At 39.1% G+C, this 23,751-nt stretch overlaps 1 protein-coding gene and 1 pseudogene across 2 annotated transcripts in view; both read left to right on the forward strand.

The window, feature by feature from the left end:
• Positions 1 to 23,751, forward strand: part of CAMK4 (calcium/calmodulin dependent protein kinase IV) — a 297,805-nt gene that overhangs the window by 209,759 nt on the left and 64,295 nt on the right. The window lies entirely within an intron of this gene.
• Positions 2,860 to 3,638, forward strand: LOC126069111 (cyclin-dependent kinase 1-like; annotated as a pseudogene).

The following is a 23,751-nucleotide window of genomic DNA, read 5'->3' on the forward strand; positions in this document are numbered from 1 at the left end:
ATTGGAATTGATCCTTTAAGAGTTCTGCTAAAGAATCTGTGTCATATCCCCTTTATTTTTAGCTCATGAAAGAAGAGTGGTGTAATTTTAATGCGTTTTATATGTCGTATAGTTCATGTTAATCTTCCACAATTCCTGATCTGCGTTTTCTCTAGATTTTTATTTTACATGAGGTTTACCAGAGCCTGCTCTGCTCATTTTTCTCAAGGAAATACTTCTCTACATATAAATAATCAACAAAATTTTTGTGGAATAGGGCTCTGCCTGGTATCTTGCAAGCAATTTGTGGGTTAAATAGAGAATTACATATCTGTGCCCTGGGCACTTGAAAATGGTCAAAACTCGGATTTTATTAATGTAACATTCCAAATGTTTTAGAAGCTGTATATGTTACGTGATTAAATTGGCAAATGATGGTCACCAAGAACACAGATTACATATGTAACTTGGGATGTAGAAATACAAGGATGAGGCACATTTAAATTGCTCTGATTTGTTTGACTTGATTTGTTTATGCAGCAGAATGCATTAAACTGCAAGTACAACTTTCAGCTCGACATGTTGCATCACACCTGCAGGTTGTATGGATTAGTGCGTTGACATCTCTGTAGTCATCAGATGTCCCCACATTGATTTAACAACATTTAAGACTTTGCTTGCATGTTTGAATTTCACTGTTGATTTATAAGCTGAAAGAATGCAACATATCACAGCATTTCTTCTCTCAGCACTCAGTATCTTTCCATCACAAGCAACTGCCATCCATGTCCCTCAAAGTCCTGCCTGAAAATCAGGCCCCTTGCTGACCTCCAACATGTGACTTCTAGTCCATGGAATTTTATACACTTCTATGAAATTTTCTTTCCTCTTTTGCCATTCTTTTTCATCTTTATCAAATATCTTCTTCTCTGAGAATTCTTCCCCAACCACCCTAAACAAATTTGCACCTAGTCACCTTACCCCATTGTTCTATCGCATCAAATGAGGTTTCTTCTCTAACAGTCATATGTGACATCCCTTTTTTTTTTTTTTTATAATTTGTACATTTTTTCTGTTGTTTTTCTTCCCCCACTAGAATATAAAAACCAAACCTGCTGTCATCAAGTTGATTCTGACTCATAGCAATCCTATAGGACAGAGTAGAACTTTCCCTTAGGGTTTCCAACGAGCAGCTGGTGGATTTGGACTGCTAACTTTTTCTTAGCAGCCTGAGCTCTTAACCACTGTGCCACCAGGGAATTCTTGGACCTCAATGTACTATACTCAACATTCAGAATGATTCTTGACACATATTAAGCACTCCATAAATATTTGGATGACTTGATTGAACAAAGACTGTTCATTGCTTCATTCATATATTCATTCATTCATCTATCCAACTATCCAACCAAACAAATATTTATTGACCATTTATTTAGTCACTACTGCTGTGGAGTCAGTGACACATGGCACTTTTGGTGACAAAAATTTATATTTATGTCCTTGAGTTTACTAACTGCAAAATACTCAGTATATTTGTTTTCTATTGCTGACTAACAAATCACCACAAACTTAACATCCTAAAACAATACTCATCTACTATCTTAATAGTTGTATAGATCTGAAGTCCCAGTGGGTTCTATTAGGCTCGCTACTTAGGGTCTCACAAGGTGGAAATCAAGGTGTCAGCCATACTGGGCTCTCATCTGAAGGCTCTGGAAAATATCCTGCTTCCAAGCTCATCTAGGTTGTTGGGTAGATTCCCTTCCATGTAGTCGTAAGGCTGAGGTCCCCATATTCTTGCAGTTTGTCAGCCAGGGGCTGCTCTCAGCCCCTACAGGCTGCCCACATTCCTTGGAATGTGTCCCCCTCCATCTTCAAAGCCAGCTATTGCACTTCAAATCCTCCTTATGCTTCCAATCCCTGACTTCCTCTTCTGCCAGCTAGAGAAAACTCTCTGCTTTTCAAGGTCCATGTGATTAAGTCCACCTGGGTAATTCCCCTTCTTCTATGTGCATCACTATAACCACAGGAGTGATATATCATCATAGTTACAGTCTGTATTCACACGCAAGGGGGAGGGAATTATACAAGGACAAATGTCGTGGCAGGGGAGGGTGTCATTCTTAAAATGCTGCCAGTTATACCCAGACCAGACTACCCTTAATAATCAGTGTGTGATGTGTTAGTTTTATAACATAGTTTATTTTAAACAGTCTAGAGCCTGGCCTCTATGGGAAAATAAATTAGGTGTCCAAAGTTTTATCCAGAAACAAGAATAAACTTAAATGCCATTGGTTTCCAGGCCTTTTTGAGACTTTTTTAACAAGTATTTTGGTTTGTTTGTTTTTAATGTGTAGACTTATTCTGTGTTCTCGTGCTCTTATCTTCTCCTCTTTTTTTTTTTTTTCCTTTGTCTTATACGTTAGGAAGTCAGCTCTGCTACTTCCGAGTATTAACTACAGTAGGTATTTTTCAAAGGTTTCCAGACTATATGACATATCTTAGAGGACAAGCTAAAGCAGATCAGTGGTCAAAAGGAAGGAATGAAGGCTGTGGCTGAGGTTACATGGGACTTCTTGGCATATAGAAATATAAACAGGCAATATATTTATGTACTTTTGGTTTCTGTATTGCTCTCTGACTTGCTCTTTCCTTTTAACAATATGCCTTAGAAATCTTCCCATTTATGTATTAGTTTTCTATTGCTGTGTAACAAACTTAAAAGCTTAAAACAGCTTTCATTTGTATACTCTAGCCACCCAGGAAAGCTAACCCAAGTGTAACTGGGCTCTGATTGGCTCCTTGAAAGTCTACAGGCTACCCGATTAGTGGATCCAAGACACTTTAGTGCAGATCTACAATACATATTGAGTAAATATGGAAGACTATACCAAAACAGAAAATTGAGGAAGGTACCTGTGGAGTTGTGTAAAAGAATAGACACAAAGCTATAGGTCAAGTTGTAGCCATGAAGAAAATCAGACTAGAAAGTGAAGAGGAAGGGGTTCCTAGTACTGCAATTTGGCAAATTTCTCTATTAAAAGAACTTAGTCACCCAAATATAGTCAGTCTTCAAGATGTGCATATGCAGGATTCCAGTTATATCTCATCACAGAATTCCTTTCTGTGGATCTCAAGAAATACTTGGATTCTATTCCTCTGGGTCAATTCATGGATTCTTCTTGTTTAGGGTTCTTTGTACCAAACCCTGCAAGTAATTGTGTTTCGTCACCAACAGGAGTTCTTCACAGGGACCTAAAACCTCAAAATCTATTGATTGATGACAAAGGAATAATTAAACTGGCTGTTTTGGGGCTTCTCAGAGCTTTTGGGATATTTATTAGAGTATATACAAATGAGGTACCAACTCTCTGGCGTAGATCTCCAGAAGTATTGCTGGGGTCAGATCCCTATTCAACTCTAGTTAACATTTGAAGTGTGCCAAAAAACCAAACCCATTGCCGTCGAGTCGATTCCAACTCATAGAGACTCTATAAGACAGAGTAGAACTGTCCCATAGCGTTTCCAAGGAGCAGCTGGTGGATTCAAACTGCCAACCTTTTGATTAGCAACCAAGGTCTTAACTAAGGAACCACTTTTCCATGGGGATTCGGGAATTGCTAACTCTAGGATTTTTAGAGCTTTCGGCACCCCCAGTAATGAAGTGTGACCAGAAGTGGAATATTTACAGGACTGTAAGAATATATTTCCCAAGTGGAAACCAGGAAGCCTAGCATCCCATGTCAAAAACATGTATAAAAATGGCTTGGATTTGCTCTCCAAAATGTTAGTCCATGATCCTGCCAAATGAATTTCTAGCAAAATGGTATTGAATCATCCATATTTAATGATTTGAACAGTCAGATGAAGAGGATGTAGCTTTCTGACAAAAAGTTTCCATATGTTGTATCAAGAACAGATAGTCATACTTTTACTGTTAACTCTATTTTTATCTTGTATGCTTTTCTTTGTTGTAAAACTCAAGCTATACTTCATCTGCTAATTTCAAAAGTGTAGCTTAAAATGTAAATATTGTTCTATATGAATTTGAATTAATCTATATATGTGTATAGATCTCACTATGACAACTGTTTTTTACTGCAAGGAAATTATAAATCTAGCATTGATGTCAGGAATAAAGACAATTTGAGAGTTGGCTTAAGTCATCTCAGGAGCCCTAGTGGTTAAGAGCTACAACTTCTCTAAACAGTGCTTAAGAGGTTGGCAGTTCAAATCCACCAGCCACTCCTTGGAAACCCTATGGGGCAGTTCTACTCTGTAATATAGGGTTGCTATGAGTTGGAATCAACTTGACAGCAACAGGCTTGGCTTGGCTGCCATCTCAATCTTTACAGCAGTCCTGTTTTCCAAAAATTTTGCAAGATGGAACTAGTAAAATTTAGGAAAAGTGTTCACAAGTTCAAGTTTTATAATGCTGTGAAATACTTTATGCTCTGAATGTTTAAATTTTCATGTTAGTTTCTTGCCATGTATAGTTAAGTTATACGATCTGCCTAAAGATGAATTTATTTATACTGGCATTTCAATTTGTGACCATTTAGGTTTAAGCATCTAGAATGAGAAAACTATCTAGATGTGGAAAATGATGCTCAATTTATAGGAGTTTTCAGTAAATTATAAAACTAACATTAAGGAATGCCAAAGTTTTGCTAAGTTTTACTGCCAAAGATCAAGGGCTGTCGACAGCAGGGAAGAACAATTTCAAATTGACTTGACAGCAATGGGTTTGGTTTGAGTTTTTATTCTATTTTTTACTAGGCTATGAAACCTATTGTCTAAGTGAATTCTCATGCCTTGGTCAGAGGTGATAACTATATGTAGGAGTTGCTTATCTTGGCTTTCAAAAGTCTGACTTAAAAAACTCTTTGCATGTTTTGGCATAATGTTTACTAGCAGCCTCTTAAAAAGTTCTAAGGTACAAGTGTTTAGCTAAAACCACTAGCTTCAGGAATTAAATTGTTTTATAATGCTACTGACTGTGATTCTTATCTACAAGCAGCCTATTTTAAGTTATGTGCCACAGTCAAGAGAAATGTCTATAAACATAGTTTATTGGTGTGTGTGTTTCTGTCTGTTGTTTTGTCTAACCAGTATCCCCTCTATTTTTATTCCTGGTTACATGTGGCTAGAATGGGCATTCATGTGTTGTTGATTTTTAGACCCAATTAATTGGATACGTATGGGTGATCTGTTCAATTCATGTTAATCAAATCCCTTGCCTTGGACTTTGAACTCTGTAGGAGAAAGTGTGGGCAAGTCTCTTGGCCATGGATATATAAAATGTGAGGTTCTGGTTGCCTTGTTCTAGGGTATGTGATGGAAGCCAATCTGTAGTAAGAGAATGCATAGCCTGGACATTGAAGTAGTTTGAGGTTAGATTGTGGAGGGCTGTTAAAATTTCTGTTAAGGTAATTGTGGTGGGAATTTGGTAAGTAAAAGTTCACACAGAAGAATTAATTGAGATCCTGGTGGCCATGGCATGGCAATCACTACTTCTGATTTTGTGTCTTTGGCCAAATCAGTACCTACATACTTGTGTTTCCACAATTCAAGTGAGTTGTTGACCTAGGTCTGGTTTTCAGATTGTGAATTGTCGTCCTTTAGTGGTAGAAAAGGTAGAATAGAAAATAACAGTGCATCCCGTATAGTTAGGTATCTTGACTTCGAGATATTTTTGTTTCAGTACTATATACATCCATGGATGTTACAAATGTTTGCAGCCTTGAGACTGTGGTACAGACGCAGTATGCAGCCTCACAGCCCTTGATGTGTGGAGTCAGAATTGTTTGAAAACAGAGTCAATAATGCTTCAATTTAGAACTGACTTGGTTATCAATTACTATAATGAGTAACCTACTTTTCATCCTGTTCCAAATATTTGTGTAGTCTTTGTGTAAAGTATACCAATTCAGTGACAAGATGAAAAGGCTACTAGACTGGGGCCTCATCTCATGCATATTATTAGTTTGTGCTATGGTGCTTCTGATTAACTTTTATACGGGGGTTGTCTTTAGGGCCATGGTTCTTAAATATGTTGCACGCTGGAAACACCTGGGGGCTAACTCTTGACTTACCCTGAACAACGCTGACTTTGAAAATCAGGAAAGGAACCCCAGGAATCTGTTTTTCAAAAGCTGCATCAGGTGATTCTGATGTAGCCAGTTATCACCAGTCAGTGATGAGTTTGCCAACTCTAGGCCCTGTATCTAGTTTTAGTTGTCTTAAAATTTCTATACTTCAGTCTCTTAGGTTATTTATCACCTCGGAAATGCAATATATTTGACTTGTTCTATATCTGATTCATTCTGCACTCTTTTTAGTCAGGGAGAAGGATCTATATTTCATCACCAATATAAGATTTTCATATACTTGAGCGTAGCACTGTGCTCTACAGAGGAAATCTTAACATTGTCCCTAATCTCTACAAGAAGGTTTTTTTTTTTTTTTTTTCCTGTTTGTGAAATTAAAATGCAGAGAATAATGATGCAGGGAAGTTAATACATAATGTACAGTAAGATCTTTTTTATTTTTTTATTGTGCTTTAAATGAAAGCTTACAATTCAAGTCAGTTTCTCATACAAAAACTTAAACACACTGTTAAACGAACTTAGTTGCTCTCCCTGCAATGTGATAGCACAATCCTCCTCTCCATCCTGTATTCCCCATGTCCATTCAGCCCGCTCCTGTCCCCCGTGACCTTCTTATCTCACCTCCAGACACGAGCTGCCCACATAGTCTCATGTGTCTACTTGAACTAAGAATCACACTCCTCACCAGTATTATTTATGTCCTAAAGTCGAGTCTAATCTTTGTCTGAAATGTTGGCTTTGGGAATGGTTTTAGTTTGAGTCTAACAGAGAGTCTAGGGGCCATGACCTCTGGGGTCCCCCAGTCTCAGACCATTAGGTCTGGTCTTTTTACTAGAATTTGAGGTCTGCATCCCACTTTTCTCTTGCACCATCAGGAATTTTCTGTCATGTTACCTATCAGGGCAGTCATTGGTGATAGCCAGGCACCATCTAGTTCTTCCAGTCTCAAGCTGATAGAGTCCATGGTATATATGGCACTTTCTTTTCCTCATGTTTTTGGTGTTCTTCATTCTCCTTTGCACCACGTAGGTTGAGACCAGTTCATGCATCTTATATGGCCGCTTGCTAGCTTTTAAGACCCCAAACGCCACTCTCCAAGGTCGGATGCAGAACATTTTCTTAATACACTTTGTTATGCCAGTTGACCTAGATTTCCCCTGAAACCATGGTCCCCAGACCCCCATCCCTGCTACTGTGTCCCTTGAAGTGTTTGGTTGTGTTCAGGAAACTTCTTTGCTTTTGGATTAGCCCAGTTATGCTGACTTCACCTGTATTGTGTGTTGACCTAAAATAATTCTTGTCTATTATCTAATTAGTGAATACCCCTCTCCGTCCCTCCCCACCCTCGTAACCATCAAAGAATGTTTTCTTCTGTGTTTAAACCTTTTCTTGAGCTCTTACAGTAGTGGTCTTATACAATATTTGTCCTTTTGTGACTGACTAATTTCATTCAAAAATTTATACACAAATTGTTTTGTGACAAGGGTTACAACTCCTCTAATGTGTCAGCACTCTCTCCCTTTCCCTTTCCATGCTGGGTTCTCCATGTCCATTCCTCCATGTTATGAGATGATTCACAGATTCATGGTTGTTCTTTATCATTGCATAGTGTTCCGTTTTGTGAATACACCATAATTTGTTTATCCATTCATCCATTGATGGGCACATTGGTTGTTTCCATGTTTTTCGTATTGTAAAGAGTGCTGCAGTGAACATGGATGTGCATATATCTATTTATGTGAAGGCTCTTATTTCTCTAGGATATATTCTAAGGAGTGGGAATCCTGGATCATATGATAGTTCTATTTCTGGCTTTTTAAGGAAGCGCCAAATCGATTTCCAAAGTGGTTGTACCATTTTACACAATAAAATCTTACTAATTTGTATGTAGGTATGGCATATGTGAATTAAATATTTTGAAAGAATGATAGTATTTTTAGAATAGAGCTAATAAAATGGCCCAATTAAAGGTCTTTTGGGTTGACCATTCTGACCAGGGACACAATAGATGGACCCAGATAGGATGGGAGAAGAAAGTAGAACAAAACTCAAATTCTTACAAAAGTCCAGACGTACTGGACTGGTAAAGACTAGAGGAACCCCCGAGAATATTGCCCTGAGATACCCTTCATACTTTGTACTGAAACCACTCCTGGAGGTCACCCTTCAGCAAAATAACGGATTGGTTCATAAAACAAACAAAATCACCTGTGAATACTGTGCTTCTTTAAAAAGTCATCTACATGAGACTGAACAGTCAACATTTACCCTAAAACAAAGATGAGAAGGTAAAGGGGGTCAGGGAAGCTACATTAATGGAAATGGAACAACAATACATCTATTGGTCCCTTCATGCTTGGAGCAAAAGAGGATGAAGAAAACCAAAGACAAAAGGAAAATATTAGTCCAAAGGACTAAAGGATCACATGAACCACTGCCTCCACCAGCCTGAGCCCTGAGAACTAGATGGTGCCCAGCCACCACCACTGATCACTCAGACAGGAATCACAGTAGAGTGTCCCAGACAGAGCAAGAGAAAAATGTATAACAAAATTCAAATTAAAAAAAAAAAAAAAAGACCAGATTTACTGGTCTGACAGAGACTAGAGGAACACCCAAGACTGTAGCCCCCAGATACCCTGCTAATTCAGGACTGAAGCCACTCCTAAAGTCCACTTTTTAGCTGAAGATTAGACAGGCCTATAAAACAATAACACATGTGAGGAATGTGTTTCTTAGTCCAATCAAGTATACTGAGACTAAAGGGGCAACATCTTCCTAAAAGCAAAGACTAGAAGGCAATAACACATGTGAGGAATGTGTTTCTTAGTCCAATCAAGTATACTGAGACTAAAGGGGCAACATCTTCCTAAAAGCAAAGACTAGAAGGCAGGAAGGCATAGAAAAACTGGATGAATGGACATGGAGAACCCAGCATGGAAAGGGAAAGGGAGAGAGTGCTGACACATTAGAGGGGTTGTAACCCTTGTCACAAAACAATTTGTGTATAAGTTTTTTAATGAAAAACTGATTTGCACTGTAAACTTTCACCTAAAACACAAGAATTTTTTAAAGATGTCGTTTATATGAGACCAAACAGTCAACATTTACCCTAAAATAAAAATGAGAAGGTAAAGGGAGCAGAGAAGCTAGATCAATGGAAGTGAAACTACCAGAATGGAAATAATGAGAAAGTTGACACATTGTGAAAGATGTAGCTAATAACACTGAACAATATATATAGAAATTGTTAAAAGGGAACCTAATTTGCTGTGTAAACTTTCACCAAGAACACAGTAATAGGATAATATCCATATGCCTATAAGGAAGACCAGTTAATACAACTATTATTCAAATTTATGCACCAACCAATAATGCTAAAGATGAAGAAATTGAAGATTTTTACCAACTTCTGCAGTCTGAAATTGGTCAAACATGCAATCAAGATGCATTGATAATTATTGGTGAAACAAAGTTGGAAACAAAGAAGAAGGATTGGTAGTTGGAAAGCATGGCCTTGGTGATAGAAATCATGCCAGAGATCACATGATAAAATTCTCTAAGAGCAATGACTTTTTCATGGCAAATACCTTTTTTCAACAATGAAAACAGTGACTATGCAAATTGACTTCACCGATGGAATACACAGGAATCAAATCGACTGTTTCTTCAGAAACAGACCACGGAAAAACTCAATATCATCAGTCAAAACAAGGCCAGGGCCTACTTCAGAACAGATCATCAGTTGCTCATTTGCAAGTTCAAGTTAAAACCGAAGAAAATTAAAACAAATCTGTGAGAGCCAAATTATGACCTTGAGTATATCCCATACCTGAATTTAGAGACCATCTCAAAAACAGCTTTGACACATTGAACACTAGTGGCAGAAGACAAGTTGTGGAATGACATGAAGGACATCGTACATGAAGAAAGCAAAAAAGTCATTAAAAAGACGGGAAAGAAAGAAAAGACCAAAATGGATGTCAGAAAAGACTCAAGCTTGCTCTTGAACGTAGAGTACGTAAAGCAAAAGTAAGAAACGATGAAGTAAAAAAGCTGAATAGAAGATTTGTAAGTGTGGCTCGAGAAGACAAACTAAAGTATTTAATGAAATGTGCAAAGACCTGGAGTTAGAAAACCAAAAGAGAAGAACACAATCGGCATTTCTCAAGCAGAAAGAACTGAAGAAAAAAATTCAAGCATCGAGTTGCAATTTTGAAGGACTCTATGGGAAAAATACAGAATGATTCAGAAAGCATCAAAAGAAGATGGAAGGAATACACAGAGTCACTGTACCAAAAAGAATTGGTCTATATTCAACCATTTCAGAAGGTAGCATATGATCAAGAACTGATGGTATTAAAGGAAGAAGTCCAAGCTGCACTGAAAGCATTAGCAAAAAACAAGGCTCCAGGAATTGATGGAATACCAGGTGAGATGTTTCAACAAACAGATGCAGCATTGGAAGCACTAACTCATCTATGCCAAGAAATTTGAAAGACAGCTACCTGACCAACCAACTGGAAGAGATCCATATTTGTGCCTATTCCAAAGAAAGGTAATCCAACAGAATGTAGAAATTATTGAACAATATCATTTCTATCACACACAAGTAAAATTTTGCTGAAGAAAATTCAGAACTGGTTGCAACAGGGAACTGCCAGAAATTCAAGCCAGATTCAGAAGAGGACGTGGAACCAGGTATGTTATTGCTGATGTCAGATGGAGCCTGGCTGAAAGTAGAGAATACCAGAAAGATGGTTACCTATGTTTTATTGACTATGCAAAGGCATAGGACTAGATGGATCAAAACAAATTATGGGTAGCATTGCAAAGAAAGGGAATTTGAGAACACTTAATTGTGGTCATGAGAAACTTGTACATAGATCAAGAGATGGTCGTTCAAACAGAAAAAAGGGATAGTGCATGGTTTAAAATTAAGAAAGTTGTGCTTCAAGGTTGTATTCTTTCACCATACTTATTCAGTCTATATGCTGAGCAAATAATCCAAGAAGCTGAACTATATGAAGAAGGAGGTGGCATCTGGATTGGAGGAAGACTCATTAACGACCTGTGATATGCAGATGACACAACCTTGCTTGCTGAAAGTGAAGAGGGCTTGAAGCATTTACTGATGAAGATCAAAGACCACAGCCTTCAGTATGGATTAAACCTCAACATAAAGAAAAGAAACATCTTCACACCTGGACCAATAAGCAACATCATGATAAACAGAGAAAATATTAATGTTGTCAAGGATTTTATGTTACTTGGATCCACAATCAATGCCTATAGAAGCAGAAATCAAGATATCAAATGACGTATTGCATTGGGCAAATCCGCTGTAAAAAGACCTCTTTAAAGTGTTAAAAAGCAAAGATGTCACTTTAAGAACTAAATTGAGCCTGACCCAAGCCATGATACTTTCAATCGCTTCATACGCATGTGAAAGCTGGACAATGAATAAGGAGGACTAAAGAAGAATTGATGCAGTTGAGTTATGGTGCTGGTGAAGAATATTGAACATACCATGGACTGCCAAAGAGGGAAAAAATTTGTCTTGGAAGAAGTACAGCCAGACTGCTCCTTAGAAGCAAGAATGGCAAGACCTTGTCTCACATACCTTGAACATGTTATCAGGAGGGACCAATCCCTGGAGAAGGGCATCATGCTTGGTAAAGTAGAGAGTTAGTGAAAAAGAGGAAGACGTTCCACATGATGGATTGACACAGTAGCAGCAACAGTGGGCTCAAACATTGCAATGATTGTGAGGATGATACAGGACCAAACAGTGTTACAGAGCCGATTCAATGTCACCTAACAACATATGTGTAGTTAAGGGTTTTTTTTGGTAGGCATTTTTATACACTGTGAAATATTTCTTCAAGATAGATTCCAAAAAGTGGCCTCTATGAAAAAAAAAAAAAAATTTTTTTTTTTTTTAATGAGCCAAAGGATATAGTCAGTCTGGATTTATTTATTTATTTATTTATTTATTTATTACAAATATTACAAAATTGCAAGTATAATCCTACCAATAGTCTATGAGTCTGCCTTTTTACTAGTATGTGCATTTAACCAATCCTGGATAGTATCAATGTCATTTTTTTTGGGGGGGGGTGGTCTAAATGTTTTGATTTGCAGTTTCTTAGCATAATACTAAAGATATTATGAATACTTCATATGTTTATAGGCCATTTTTAATCTCCTGTATGTTGGTTGTCATGTGCTTTGTCTTTTTTCTGTTCTTTGCCTTTTTAAAATGATTTTTACATTTTCTTCTTGTTGGTATGTAGGAGCTTTTTGTCTATTCAAATTTTAACCTTTATCATATATTTATATATAACTTTATATATAATCTGTATCATATACACGGATGGATAATAGGTAGATGATAGATAGATGACAGATAGATTAGATAGATAGATAGATAGACAGACAGACAGATAGACAGATAGACAGACAGATAGATAGACAGACAGACAGACAGATAGATAGATAGATAGATAGATGGTAGATAGACAAACTAAATGTTTTCTCCTAGTTTTTCTACTCTTAAATGAAATAATTTTCTAATTTTCTCCTGTGGTATCAGATATGTCTTTCTTCATGAATTCTAAGATTTTATATATAATAATACCTGTTTTTAGGAAGTCTCTATGAATTCCAGTTATGTATATGTGTATATGTATTTACATATGTGTACTTTTTTTTTTTTTTCTTTTTAAGGCGTCCTGGTGGCACACTGGTTAGGAGCTCAACTGCCAACCGAAAGGTCAGCAGTTTGAATCTACTGGCTGCTCCTTGGAAACGCTAAGGGGCAGTTCTACTCTGTTCTATAGGGTTGCTATGAGTTGGAATCAACTCTATAGTAACAGATTTGGTTTGCTTTTTTGGTACTCTTTAAAAACTTCATATGTTTTCTCTTAAAATATTTAGCTATTTTTGTTTTGTCCTTGTCTTTTTGTCAGTTTAATAGCTCTCTAATCAAGAGTTACTAGTTTGATACATTTATTAGTTTAATCCGCTTTTGTTAGTTGGATAGCTTTTTAATCCACAAGGAATTTTTATTTAATATGGTGTAATCTAAACATCTTTTTAGTTATTCTGGTTACTCCTTTTATAACTTTAAAAAACATCCTTCAACTTCTACTTTATGTTTCATAAAACTTAAGCAGTATATATTACCTTCCCACCAAGAAAAATTAGCAAATTAACTCACATGCGCTTCCTTCCACTGACTTCCACCTTCAAATTCTGGCTTATTGTATCACTATCTTAGATTGGTAAAGTTTATAATATGCACATTCTGCATCATATTTCTGACCAATGTTTAGTTCTTGTTCTTCGTGTAAATGGATTTGATGCCTCCCACCAGTTCTCTATCACAGTATTTTCACTTCTTAGTTGGCTGGATTTATTCATCAAGTAGTTTTTGGATGGAGTTTTTAGAAGTCCAGGTCAGCATTATGTTCCCCAAGCTCTTTCGTGACTGCTAATGGTTGTTTTATTCCTGAAGGGCGTCTGGTTACCTCTGTGAGACGTTCTTTCCTAACCTCAGCAGTCTGTATGTGTTACTCTGTCAATCCTTGCATTGAAAGTTGCCTTGCAGAAAGCTGACACCAACTTGATATTTTCTTCTCTAGAGATGATCTACTTTCTCTGGCTAGAGATCTAAGAATCCTTTTTTTATCCTTGAAGTTCAATAACAGGAGCAGGTGCTTACCACTTTTCCACAGCTGTTTTCCTGTGACGAAAGCAGTAATAGTATTGCCCCCATCTGACAACTGAGAACACACTGAAGCCCAGCAAGATGGGCTTTTGCAAAGTCACAGAACTAGGGGAATCCAGGTTGTTCAAACTTGCTGCCTAGCTCCACCACCTGCCATATATCTGTAGAAGCCTTCCTTGTTAGCCTTTGGGATTCTGGGTCTTTTAAGTTTCAGCCTGTCCAGAAGTGCATTAATTTAAGCAGTCTTAAGGGCTTCTGATCATTTTCTGTATTTATCTCTTTAAATCAAAGCAGATGTAACATTTGGGCTATTTTGTTTTCTATGACTTCCTGGCACATTTTGTCAAGAACAATCTGAAAAGTGCTACCCCTAATATAAGGTCGTACCCCCCTCCTTTCCTCATCTGTCATAAATTCAGAAGCTAAATGCATGTTTTTGTCTTGGTTATTTTTCTCTTCCTGAGAAATACAGGTACAGAATTTTAATTAATACACTTCTCCCATGGCATTTTGTACCACTGGTGTGTAACACTTACCATGTACTGTGTTATAGTTAGCTGTACATGGGCCTGTCCCTGGACAGCCTATCTCCAACACTAGGAATAGTGACTTATTCATCTTTATCTATCACCCCTTTCCTCTGCCTTCCGCTCCATCCACCACACACCGCATCTACCCTTTCGTATTATAAGCATGTAGCAGACACAATACATAGTCACTGACTAAATCCAATTAATTACCAAAGCTTGTTTAGGATCCCAGCATTTTGAGTGCTGGAAGATTTTAGAACTGGCCCTAAATCCATGGTTTCTAAACAGGACTCCCAATATTTTTTTATAATCCAAGAAACTATTCAATCATATTATTTTCAAAAATGACAATGCCCAAGCAAAATTTGCAGCAGAGCACTTTTGAGGTAATATAATAGCTTTTAAATTTTAAGTATAGACATAGCGTCTTTCCCTATGTTTTTTTAATATAATTTTTATTGTGCTTTAAGTGAAAGCTTACAAATCAAGTCAGCCTCTCACACAAAAACCCGTATACACCTTGCTACACACTCCCAATTACTCTCCCCCTAATGAGAGAGCCCGCACTCTCCCTCCACTCTCTCTTTTCGTGCCCATTTCGTCAGCTTCTGACCCCCTCCACCCTCTCATCTCCCCTCCAGGCAGGAGATGCCAACATAGTCTCAAGTGTCCACCTGATCCAAGAAGGTCACTCCTCACCAGCATCCCTCTCCAACCCATTGTCCAGTTCAATCTATGTCTGAAGAGTTGGCTTTGGGAATGTTTCCTGTCCTGGGCCAACAGAAGGTCTGGGGGCCATGACCACCGGGGTCCTTCTAGTCTCAGTCAGACCATTAAGTCTGGTCTTAGAGAATTTGGGGTCTGCATCCCACTGCTCTCCTGCTCCCTCAGGGGTTCTCTGTTGTGTTCACTGTCAGGCAGGGCAGTCATTGGTTCTAGCCAGGCACCATCTAGTTCTGGTCTCAGGATGATGTAGTCTCTGGTTCACGTGCCCCTTTCTGTCTCTTGGGCTCCTAATCACCTTGTGTCCTTGGTGTTCTTCATTCTCTTTTGATCCAGGTGGGTTGAGAACAATTGATGCATCTTGGATGGCTGCTTGCTGGCATTTAAGACCCTAGACGCCACAAGGTGGGATGCACAATGTTTTCTTAATAGATTTTATTATGCCAATTGACTTAGATGTCCCCTGAAACCATGGTCCCAAGACCCCTGCCCCTGCTATGCTAGCCTTCGAAGCATTCAGTTTATTCAGGAAACTTCTTTGCTTTTGGTTTAGTTCAATTGTGCTGACCTCCCCTGTATTGTGTGCTGTCTTTACCTTCACCTAAAGTAGTTCTTATCTACTATCTAATTAGTGAATACTGCTCTCCCACCCTCTCTCCCTCCCCCCTCGCGTAACCACAAAAGAATGTTTTCTTCTCAGTTTAAACTATTTCTCAAGTTCTTATAATAGCAGTCTTATAAAATGTCCTTTTGCAACTGACTGATTTCACTCAGCATAATACCTTCCAGGTTCCTCCATGTTATGAAATGTTTCACAGATTCATCACTGCTCTTTATCGATCCATAGTATTCCATTGTGTGAATATACCATAATTTATTTATCCATTCATCCGTTGATGGGCACCTTGGTTGCTTCCATGTTTTTGGTATTGTAAAGAGTGCTGCAGTGAACATGGGTGTGCATATATCTGTTCATGTAAAGGCTCTTTTTTCTCTCAGATATGTTCCAAGGGGTGGGATTGCTGGATTATATGGTAGTTCTATTTCTGGCTTTTAAAGGAAGTGCCAAATCAATTTCCAAAGTGGTTGTACCATTTGACATTCCCACCAGCAGAGTGTAAGTGTTCCAACCTCTCCACAGCCTCTCCAACATTTATTCTTTTGTGTTTTTTGGATTAATGCCAGCCTTGTTGGAGTGACATGAAATCTCATTGTAGTTTTGATCCGCATTTCTCTAATGGCTAATGATCATGAATATTTCCTCATATATCTGTTAGCTACCTGAATTTCCTCTTTAGTGAAGTGTCTATTCATATCTTTTGCCCATTTTTTAATTGGGTTATTTGTCTTTTTGCAGTTGAGTTTTTTGCAGTATCATGTAGATTTTAGAGATCAGGCGCTGATCAGAAATGTCATTGCTAAAAACTTTTTCCAAGTCTGTAGGTAGTCTTTTTACTCTTTTGGTGAAGTCTTTGGATAAGGATAGGTGTTTGATTTTTAGGAGCCCCCAGTTATCTAGTTTTTCTTCTACATTCTTTATAATCTTTTGTATACTGTTTATGCAATGTATTAGGGCTCCTAACATTGTCCCTATTTCTTCTTCCATGATCTTTATCATTTCAGATTTTATACTTAGGTCTTTGATCCATTTGGAGCTCATTTTTGTGCATGGTGTGAGGTATGGGTCTTGTTTCATTTTTTTTGCAGATGAATACCCAGTTATGCCAGCACCATTTGTTAAAAAGACTGTCTTTTCCTCATTTAACTGTTTTGGGGCCTTTGTCAAATATCAGCTGTTCATATGTGGATGGATTTATGTCTGGATTCTCAATTCTGTTCCATTGGTCCATGTATCTGTTGTATCAGTACCAGGCTGTTTTGACTACTGTGGCGGTATAATAGGATCTAAAATCAGGTAAAGTAAGGCCTCCCACTTTGTTCTTCTTTTTCAGTAATGCCTTATTTATCCAGGGCCTCTTTCCCTTCCACTTGAAGTTGGGGATTTGTTTCTCCATCTCATTAAAGACTGTCGTTGGGATTTGGATCGGAATTGCATTAAATGTATAGATCGCTTTTGGTAGAAGAGACATTTTTATAATGTTAAGTCTTCCTATCCATGAGCAAGGTATGTTCTTCCACTTATGTAAGTCTCTTTTGGTTTCTTGCAGAAGTGTACTGTAGTTTTCTTTGTGTAAGTCTTTTACATCTCTGGTAAGATTTATTCCTAAGTATTTTATCTCCTTGGGAGCTACTGTAAATGGCATTGATTTGGTGATTTCCTCTTCGATGTTCTTTTTGTTGGTGTAGAGGAATCCAACTGATTTTTGTATGTTTATCTTGTTACCCAATACTCTGCTGAACTCTTCTATTAGTTTCAGTAGTTTTCTGGAGGATTCCTTAGGGTTTTCTGTGTACAAGATCATGTCATCTGCAAATAGAGATACTTTGGCTTCTTCCTTGCCAATCTGGATGCCCTTTATTTCTTTATCTAGCCTAATTGCTCTGGCTAGGACTTCCAGCACAATGTTGAATAAGAGTGGTGATAAAGGGCATCCTTGTCTGGTTCCCGATCTCAATGGGAATGTTTTCAGGCTGTCTCCATTTAGGGTGATGTTGGCTGTTGGCTTTGTAAAAATGCCCTTTATCGTGTTGAGGAATTTTCCTTCTATTCCTATTTTGCTAAGAGGTTTTATCATGAATGAGTGTTGAACTTTGTCAAATGCCTTTTCTGCATCAATTGATAAAATCATGTGATTCTTATCTTTTGTTTTATTTATGTGGTGGATTACATTAATTGTTTTTCTAATGTTGAACCATCCCTGCATACCTGGTATGAATCCCACTGGGTCATGGTGAGTTATTTTTTTGATATGATGTTGAATTCTATTGGCTAGAATTTTGTTGAGGATTTTTGCATATACATTCATGAGGGATATAGGTCTATAATTTTCTTTTGTGGTGTCTTTACCTGGTTTTGGTATCAGGGATATGCTGGCTTCATAGAATGAGTTTGGGAGTATTCCGTCCTTTTCTATGCTCTGAAATACCTTTAGTAGTAGTGGTGTTAACTCTTCTCTGAAAGTTTGGTAGAACTCTGCAGTGAAGCTGTCTGGGGCTTTTTTTTTGTTGGGAGTTTTTTGATTACCTTTTCAATCCCTCCTTTTGTTATGGGTCTATTTAGCTGTTCTACCTCTATTTGTGTTAGTTTAGCTAGGTAGTGTGTTTCTAGGAATTCATCCATTTCTTTGAGTATAGTTTTTCATAGTCTGATATGATTCTTTTAATTTCAGTTAGGTCTGTTGTAATATCGCCCATCTCATTTCTTATTCAGGTTATTTGCTTCCTCTCCTGTTTTTCTTTTGTCAGTTTGGCCAGTAGTTTATCAATTTTGTTGATTTTTTCAAAAAACCAGCTTTTGGTCTTGTTAATTCTTTCAATTGCTTTTCTGTTTCCTATTTCATTTAGTTCAGCTCTAATTTTTATTGTTTTCTTCTGGTGCCTGTGGGTTTCTTTTGTTGCTCTCTTTATTTGTTCAAGTTGTAGGGATAATTCTTTGATTTTGGCCCTTTCTTCTTTTTGGATGTGTGCATGTATTGATTTAAATTGGCCTCTGAGCACCGCTTTTGCTGTGTCCCAAGGGTTCTGATAGGAAGTATTTTCATTCTTATTGGATTCTCTGAATTTCTTTATTCCATCCGTAATATCTTCTATAATCCAGTCTTTTTTGAGCAGGGTATTGTTCAGTTTCCAAGTGTTTGATTTCTTTCCCCTGCTTTTCCTGTTATTGATTTCCACTTTTATGGCCTTATGGTCAGAGAAGATGCTTTGTAATATTTCAATGTTTTGGATTCTGCTAAGAAAAAAAAAAAAATTTTTTTTTTTTAAGGCTTGCTTTATGACCTAATATGTGGTCTATTCTAGAGAATGTTCCATGTGCCCTAGAAAAGAAAGTATAGTTGGTTGCTGTTGGGTGGAGTGTTCTGTATATGTCTACGAGGTCAAGTTGTTTGATTGTGGCATTTAGATCTTCCGTGTGTTTATTGAGCACCTTTCTGGATGTCCTGTCCTTCACCGAAAGTGGCGTGTTGAAATCTCCTGCTGTTATTGTGTAGCTATCTCATTTTTCAATGCTGATAGAGTTTGTTTTATGTATCTTGCAGCTCGGTCCTTGGGTGCATAAATATTTAATATGGTTATATCTTCTTGGTATATTGTCCCTTTAGTCATTATATAGTGTCCTTCCTTATCCTTTCTGATGGATTTAACTTTAAAGTCTATTTTGTCAGAAATTAATATTGCCACTCCTCCTTTTTTTTGATTGTTGTTTGCTTCATATATTGTTTTCCATCTTTTGAGTTTTTGTTTGTGTCTCTAAGTCTAAGGTGTGTCTCTTGTAGGCAGCATATAGACGGATCTTGTTTTTTAATCCATTCTGCCACTCTGTCTCCTTATTGGTGCATTTAGTCCATTTACATTCAGGGTAATTATGGATAGATATGAATTTAGTGCTATCATTTTAATGTCTTTTTTTGTGTGTTGACAGTTTCTTTTTCCCACTTGATTTTATGTGCTGAGTAGATTTTCTTTGCATATTGTCCTTTCCTCATATTTGTTGTTGTTGATTTTGTTTCTGCTGGGTCTGTATTTTTCCCTTGTATTTTATTTTGATGAGTAGGATAGTTTGTCTCCTTTGTGGTTACCTTATTACTTACCCCTATTTTTCTAAATTTAAAACTGACTTTTATTTCTTTATATCGCTGTATCTTCGTCTCCATATGAAAGGTGTATGATTACATTTCTTAGTCCCTCTCCATTACTTTAATGCTGTCCTCTTTCACACAGTAACATCGCTATGACCCTGTTTTGTGCCTTTCCTTTCTTCCTTTTTCATAATCTTGTTTTTTTTGGGGGGGGCGGATTTTCCTGTCTGGGTTGACCTCCAGTTGCTCTGCCCACTGCTTCAGTCCTGGGTTGATACCCGACATTACTGATCTTCCAACCAAGGAACTCCCCCTAGTATTTCCCACAGCCCTGGTCTGGTCTTTATGAACTCCCTCAACTTGTGTTTACCTGGAAATGTCTTAATTTCACCCTCATATTTAAGTGACAGCCCTGATGGATATGTGATTCCTGGCTGGCAACTTTCCTCCTTCAATTTTTTAAATATGTCATCCCATTGCCTTCCTGCCTGCACGGTTTCTGCCGAGCAGTCCGAGCCCACTCCTATTGGCTCTCCCTTGTAGGTGACTCCTCGTCTATCCCTCGCTGCTCTTACAATTCTCTCTCTATCCCTGGTTCTGGCAAGCCTGATCACAATATGTCCCAGTGACCTTCCTTTAACATCTGCCCCCTGTGGAGTTCGACAAGTATCCCAAATAGACATCCTCCCACCCTCCACCACATCAGGGAAGTTCTCTGCCAAGAAATCAGCAACAATTCTCTCTTCACTCCCCGCCATCCCTCCCTGCTCCGGGACCCCCAACCACCCGTAGGCTATCTCTCTCAATAGAGTCCCACGCGACTCTCAAGGTTTCCTCATCTTTTTTAATTCTTTCGTCTGATCCCTCTTCAAACATATTAGTGCCAAGTGATTTATCTTCGAGTTCAGAAACTCTAGCCTCCACCTGCTCAACTCTGCTCTTCTGACTCTCCACTGAGCCATTCAACTCTGTAATCCCATTGTCAGTCCTCTGGACTTCTGACTGCTGTCTGTCCATGGATTTTTCCAGCCCACCAAACCTTTCACCATGTTCCTGAATAATCTTTCCAATTTCTTCAGTTGCTTTATCTGTGTGCTCCCTGGCCCACTCCACACACTGCCCCATCTCCTTCCCAATGTCCCGAAGGGCCCCATACATCACACCCTTGTATTCTACATCTAGTAATTCCAGGAATGCACTTTCATCCAGAAGATCCCTGGGCTCCCCATCCTGAGAGCCTGCTGAGGCGATCACGGTCCGCTTCTCCATGAGACTTGATACTGACTGTTGTCTCCAAGCCATCTACAAGCCATTGTATTAGTTTATGCTTGCTTACTATGTCATAGCTGCTTCCTTTGTCCTATTTTGGTGTACCCTTATGGGTTGCTTGAGTGAGCTATCTTGATTATTTTCACCTCCGGAGCTCTGGTGTCCTGTCCCCAGCTGGCCAGAGCTGTTATCAGGTGTATCAGTCTAGGAGTCCATTCAGTTTTCTTGTATGAATTCAGGTCAGGTTTCCAGGTAGCTGATATCAAGTGTGTGGTACAGGCTCTGTCCCACAGCCTCAGAGGGGCAGGGGTGACTGGCGTATACACCGGTATCTGATTGCAGCAGGGGGTCTCGCTCTGAACAAGGCAGGGGGCTGAGAACCGACCCCCAAGTGTCTCCGAGGAAAACATGTCTCTGATCCCTAGAGCGTGCTGGTGAGTGGGCTCCACAGAGGGACCACGGGCACCCAAAGTTTTTGGTTGTAAGGACTGGGAGGCACTAGTCATCCCTGGACACCTGTCTCAGGTGGCCGGGTGACCTGAGCGGAGCCACCAGTCCCCAGGTCCCTGATGTGGGCAGGTGAGGACCCTGTCCAATAGGCAAAGCAATGTCAAACGTCAAACACCCACCTCCCCACCGCACAGCCAAAATGGTTGGAGTTTGCCAAGGAGGGCCTATTCTCCCAAAATAGGCCCACACATGTCCATGCAGAAGGGAAAGGTGCTCAAGGTCCACGGAGGGTTTATGCCTGGACAGGAGCCGCCCCTGCCCTGAGCTCCCCCAGTTAATGGAGCCAGCGAACTATCCTTTCCCCCAGCTGCAAACCTTTTCCCTCCCCAAGGCCGGAGGATGGCCCTAGGCACCCACCAGGGTCCATCCCAGGCCCAGGGATTCAGCCTCCGAAGCCTGCCTGGGGGTTGTGGGGGGGGGGCGGCAAAATACATGCAAGTACCCAGCTTTTGCCAAGAGCGCTGCCCTCCTCAGGTTCCGGAGGCGTGAGTAGGCTGCGAGGCCTGGCTGCTTCTCCGTGAGGAAACCGTGGCCCAGTGCTAGTACCAGCCCACCACCGCCACCGCTGCTCTGGAAATGGTGCCTGAGGGCTCCCCGTGATTCAGGTCTGGCAACTCCTCTCCACCCCCAAACGGCCTCTTCTCCCCTGCTCCCGGCCCCCCTTCAGTTCGTTGTCCAAGCTTGCCTTTGATGCTTAGGGCTCCCAGCCCTCACAAATGTACTCCCTTCACATGTTTTTTTCAGATCTCTGCCGCAAAGAGGGCTCAACGGAAGCGTCCATCTACTCTGCCATCCTGGCTCCACCCCCTTTCCCTATGTTTTTGAAAAGATAGCTAATTTCATAGAACTTGACGTGTTGAAAGATACAGGGAAGAATCTACATCGAAAAACATAACTTTTCATAAATACACTTTACATTCTAGTCTTGGTTTCTACTTCTTGAAGTTTAATCTTGAGACATTTCTATTAATAATCTGTTGAACATTCCATAGAGTCTGACCTTCTTTGTGATTTATCATTTGAAATGGTCTTTTGAATGTTGGGACCTACCCAGAACCAGAGCATCTTACTTTTAAACCATCTTCCTAACTTTTGACTATGAAATTGCTGTTAGCCACACTCAAGGCTTAATGGCTCTAGGTGATGCAGAATTCCAGAAGTGCCATCTTATTGCAAGTTGAATATTGCTGAAGAAGAACCTTGTTACACACTGAGTCATAACATTCATTCCTTCTGTTTTCCATATGATGGGCCATTTTGGAAAAGGATTAAATGCTTATGCTCGATTCTGCTAGAAAACTGGAAGAAGGTAGAATCTTGAAAGTAATGTACAATTGGAACACATACGATCTAGACTTAACAAGAGCAATCTCAAGAATAATACCAGCCATCCCTACCATTAAGCACCTATTGCAGGCCAACCTTTAGCTAAAAGCTTTATGTGCATCATCTCGCTTTATCTTCACTCCTACAAGGCTGTCAGTCTTATTACATCCATTTCACAGGTGAGGAAACTGAGACTCAGAGAGCTTAAATAACTTTCCCAAGCTGACTTGTGGCAGAACCAGGATTAGATGTTGTTGTCATTTGTTGTTAGGTGCCGTCAAGTTGGTTCCAGCTCATAGTGACCCTATGCACAACAGAACAAAACATTGTGTGGTCCTGTGCCATCCTCACAATTGTTGCTATGCTTGAGCCCATTGTTGCAGCTGCTGTGTCAATCCATCATATTGAGAGTCTTCCTCTTTTTCACTGACTCTCTGCTTTACCAAGCATTTTGTCCTTTTCCAAGGACTGGTCCCTCCTGATAACATGTCCAAAGTAGGTGAGATGAAGTCTCACCATCCATGCTTCTAAGGAGCATTCTGGCTATACTTCTTCCAAGACAAATTTGTTCATTCTTTTGGTGGTCCATGGTATATTCAGTATTCTTTGCCAACACCATAATTCAAATGCATCAATTTTTCTTGGGTCTTCCTTGTTCACTCCCCAGCTTTCACGTGCATATGAGATGATTGAAAACATCATGGCTTGAGTCAGGCTTACCTTAGTCCTTAAAACGACGTCTTTGCTTTTTAACACTTTAAATAGGTCTTTTGCAGCAGATTTGCCCAATGTAATACGTCATTTGATTTCTCGACTGCTGCTTCCATGGGTGTTGATTTTGGGTCCAAGTAAAATAAAATCTCTGACAA

The sequence above is a fragment of the Elephas maximus genome, chromosome 2 (genome assembly GCF_024166365.1).
Source record: "Elephas maximus indicus isolate mEleMax1 chromosome 2, mEleMax1 primary haplotype, whole genome shotgun sequence".
Classification (NCBI taxonomy): Eukaryota; Metazoa; Chordata; class Mammalia; order Proboscidea; family Elephantidae; genus Elephas; species Elephas maximus.